The sequence below is a fragment of the Pistacia vera genome, unplaced genomic scaffold, assembly GCF_008641045.1.
Source record: "Pistacia vera cultivar Batoury unplaced genomic scaffold, PisVer_v2 Contig959, whole genome shotgun sequence".
NCBI classification, from domain to species: Eukaryota; Viridiplantae; Streptophyta; class Magnoliopsida; order Sapindales; family Anacardiaceae; genus Pistacia; species Pistacia vera.
Genome location: NW_022196844.1, coordinates 190,146 through 194,874, shown reverse-complemented (window position 1 = coordinate 194,874; position 4,729 = coordinate 190,146). Strand labels below are relative to the sequence as shown.

The 4,729-nt window shown below is 39.4% G+C and overlaps 1 non-coding gene across 1 annotated transcript; it reads right to left on the bottom strand.

Annotated features, from left to right (window-relative positions):
* Positions 1-3,229: 3,229 nt before the first annotated feature.
* On the bottom strand, positions 3,230-3,336 carry LOC116121065. The gene has a single exon (XR_004126649.1). It is a non-coding gene; the product is annotated as a small nucleolar RNA R71 (small nucleolar RNA).
* Positions 3,337-4,729: the final 1,393 nt, after the last annotated feature.

Below are 4,729 nucleotides of genomic sequence, written 5' to 3'. Positions count from 1 at the left end.
AGAGTGCTTTTTCCTATGACAGATAGAGAAAGGATTCAGTATGCAAGTTTCCTGTTTCGGGGTGATGCCCGAATATGGTGGGAATTGATGGAAGATACTCATAAGATAGCTTCTATGACCTAGGGAGAGTTTAAGAGACTGTTTGAGGCTGAGTATATAATAGTTGACCTGGTTCATGAGAAGATTCAAGAATTTATCAGTATACAGTAATGCTTTAGTTCAGTAAGGAGTACTCTATGAGATTTAATTCCCTTGCAAGGTTTGCACCTGGTATAGTGAACACACCAGAGTTAAGGAAGGATAAGTTTGTTCATGGGATGAAACCAAAAATAGCCCATGTTGTGATGGTAGGTGTTGAACCCCCCCAGACCTATAGTGAAGCTTTGAAGCAAGCCTTACGGGCTAAGATATTTGTGAACAAGCTCACCCCAGCGGGTCCATCAATAGCAGTATCAAGTGACCCATCTCCTACTCCACCGGGAGAGAGCAGTGATGTTTCAAGAAATAGGGAAGTGAGAAATAAGAAGAGATTTCAGCCTAAGAAGAATAGAAGAGTTTGGTAGAGTAAACGGCCAAGGACTACTAAGCTTTTCCCATGTCCGAAGTGTGGGAGAGCGTATCCAAGGGAGTGCTTAAGAGAGTTGAGCCGGAATGTATGTTATAGATGCTGATAGCCAGGGCATATGATGAAAGACTACAAAGCCCCTCCGACACCGGTAGCACAAACTTCCAGAGGTATCAATGCTCGGGTGTTTACAGTGGCATAGAGTGAAGTTGAGGCTAGTCCATCTGCAGTTACCGGTCAATCGTTATTTCATTCAGTTCCTCTTTATGCATTGATTGATTCTAGAGCTACACACTTTTTTGTTACACATGGGATGATAGAAAAATTAGGTTTGAGACTTATTAGAGTGGATTGTCCCATGAAGATAGAATTACTAGATGATGTTAGTGTGGTGACCTAGGAGTTGATTCCAGGGGAGTCCGTAGTGATCCATGGAAGGGAGTTATTGGTGGATTTGATTGTGTATGACATGCCCAACTTTGATGTTATTTTGGGCATGGATTTCCTAGGGAGATATAGAGTAGAGATTGATTGTTGAAAGAAGAAAGCATGATTTAATCTTGATGATGGTGATAAGTTTACTTTTAGAGACGGCCATTAACTTAGCATGTTAATCAGTAGTATGAAGGTCAGAAAGATGTTAAGGAAAGGGTGCTCTGGGTATATTGCTCATGTAGTGCACGGTAGTGGTGTCCCACTGATAATCCGAGGATTATACTAGTTTATTTAAGCTTTTAGGCAAGATTTTAGATACTTCTTAGTCTATTTTTTCCTGAATTGATACTTAATTCCTTACATTTCATGTTTCAGGTTAAAAATGGAAATTTGGAGCGAATAAAGGTGGATTTGGAGTTTTTGGACTCAAAAGCACGCGGAGGACAATTCTGGAATTTCAGAATTCTTCAGGAAGCTTCGCCGCGGCGAAGGTTGTTCTTTGCCACGGCGAAAAGGGCCAGTGACACACCAGATTCAGATTTGAGATTCCTTCTTCACCGCGGCGGCGAAGTTTGCGTATTCTACTTTTTGTAAAACGCACAGTTTCGTGTTTAGGCTAAGTTGTATTATTTTGGGCGAGGTATAAATTGGAGACTTAGTCTATTTGTCTAGGGCGTTCGTGGAGTGATAGAGAGAGCTTTTCACATTATTTTCATATTAATTTTTGAGTGATTTTTGGATTAACAAGGTTGGAAGATTCGAGGAAACCAGTGGATTCATCAAATTGGGGAGATTCTTTTCCTTTTCTTTTGTATCCATTATGTTCAACCTGGAGTTTTTCATTTCTTTTATTTGTTTATTTGATTTAGCCCTGAACTAACCTATTTTGGGTTAGGGTTTTGATGTAGTTCGGATTCTAATGGGTTAGAGAATTGATGATTATTAATTTCATATAATTTTGTGTTGATTGTGTGATTATTCTGTTTTTATTGTTTGTATGTGATGAACATGATGAGATCGAGAGATAATTTATGTTAAGCGTCTTGGATAATCACCGTTGTATTATTAGATGCTAGAGATAGATTCAAGAACCGATGAAATCAATCTAGGATTCTTGTGCTTAATGAACTTAGATTTATTAACTTTCATTTTGTTGGGTGCGGAAGGTTAATAGGGAACAGTAGGACAACATAGCCTGAGAAGGTATATTGGACACCTTAGAGAGTTCGATTTACAATCAATGCATGAGAAATTGAATTTAGTTTAATTCTTAAAGTTTAACCCATAGAGTCTGAATGAAGTCGAAACCCTACCCATTTGTTTGAATTGATTTTATCCCGTTTAATTCTTGCTTTCATAGTTTAAGTTTAATTTAGTAAATTTTGTTTTAATTACAGTTTAAATTGTTCCCTCAAATCCAAAAAGAATTCGATAGCTTCAACTTGAGAACGTTAGGAAACTTAGTGCTTAGCGACCAATCCCCATGGGAATGATACTCACTCATCATTATATTACTTGTGTGATTAGTATACTTGCTACATATTGCATGTTGTAGTAAACACGCAACAAGTTTTTGGCGCCATTGCCGGGGATTGAGTTTTAAGTTAACATTGAGTTTTTCTATAGTTAGCTAGATTGAAGTTATAATTTTTGTTTTAAATTTTCAGTTGGTTTGTGATCTCACTTTCCTTTGTTGATTTTGTGTAGTTTATGCAAAGAGCGAGATGTCAGCCAGTGGTTCCTGTTGATCTTGAGATTAAGAGAACCACCAGACAACTTAACAGAGACAGGAGAGAAAGAGAAAGAGAGAATTTTGTGATTGAAATAGAAGAGATAGTTGTTGAAATGGCAGAACCAGAAAACAGGACACTAAGGGAATTCTCAGTTCCTACGGTTAATGGCAGTGGGTCGAGTATTACTGGGCCTACGGTGCAAGCCAACAACTTTGAGATTAAGCCGGCAATCATTCAGATGATCCAGCAGTCGGTAAGGTTTAATGGAGATTTGAAGGAAGATCCGAATCATCATATTGCAAATTTCTTGGAAATTTGTGACACCTTCAAGTCGAACAGAGTATCGAATGATGCCATTAGACTGAGGTTATTCCCATTCTCGTTGGGGGATAAAGCAAAGGGGTGGTTAATGGCACTACCACTAGGAACTATCACAACTTGGAATGATCTAGCACAGAAATTCCTTACCAAGTTCTTCCCTCCAGCTAAATCAGCAAAACTCAGAAATGATATCACATCATTTCTAGAAGATGAGTCAGAGTCATTGTATGAGGCTTGGGAGAGGTACAAGGAGTTAATGAGGAAATGTCCACACCATGGGTTGCCAGTTTGGCTTCAAGTCCAAACATTCTACAATGGACTGATGGGTAAAGTAAAAACCATGGTAGATACAGCATCAAGAGAAGCCTTGCAGAATAAGACACCAGAGGAGGCTTATGAGTTACTTGAGGTTTTGGCAAGCAACAACTATCAAAGACCAAATGAAAGAGTAATACCAAGAAAATCTTCGAGTCTTCATGAAGTTGATGCCTTCACAGCCATCTCAGCCCAACTCACGGCACTTCAAAAAACATTTGGGAAGTGTGCAGGTAAACTCTGTACAAGTACCTCAACTAACTTCTGATTTTTGTGCAGGAAACCATGTGAGCAGCGAGTGTCAAGTGGGGAACACATTTGCTTCATCATCTTCATCATCGGAGCAAGTGAACTACTTAACAGGAAATCAGATCACAACCAAACAACCCGTACTCCAACACATACAACTCGGGGTGGAGAAATCATCCAAATCTGGCTTGGGAAAATCAGAACCAGCAAATTAATCAATGGAACCAGAGGACAGTTCCAAATAACCAACAAGGGGTGAATAATCAACTGGGAGATCCAAAAGTGACAAAGTTGGAGGACATGTTTGGAAAATTCATGCAGGAGACCACGGGGTTTATGAATGAGACGAGGACAAATTTTAGAAATCAAGGGGAGTCCATTCGGAATCTTGAGGTACAAATGGGCCAATTGGCCGAGAAGCTTAATGAGAGACCACAGGGTTCTTTACCATGCAATACAGTCACTGACCCATGTGAGCAAGCAGATGCCATTATTTTGAGGAGTGGGACAGTTTTGGAAGAGGTTGAACAAGCTGGAAAGAAAGAAACTGAAAAGGAAGAATCTGAAGAGGAAGTTGATGAAGAGATTGTAGTGGATGGGAAACCAAGCGATTTTGAGGAAGAGAACAAGAAGAAGGATGAAAGGCAAAAGAAGAAGGAGAAATTGCCATTCCCCGAGATACCACCAGAATTGGCACATCACACTCCACCCGTGCCTTTTCCTCAGAGACTAAAGAAGAAAAATCAGGATAAGCAGTTTTTAAATTTTATTGAAATTTTTAAAAAAATTGCATATTAACATTCCTTTCGCAGATGCATTGCAGCAGATGCCAAGCTACGCGAAGTTCCTAAAGAAAATCCTCTCGAACAAAAGGAAGTTAGAAGATGAGGAAACGATAATGCTTACGGAGGAGTGCAGTGCCATTCTCCAAAAGAAGTTACCCCCAAAGCTCAAAGATCCATGGAGTTTTACTATTCCTTGTATCATAGGAGATATTATGTTTGATCGGGTTTAATGTGATTTAGGTGCTAGTATTAATTTAATGGCCTTTTCTGTTTTCAGGAAATTGGGAATTGGTGAAGTGAAGCCAACGACCATGTCGTTGCAACTA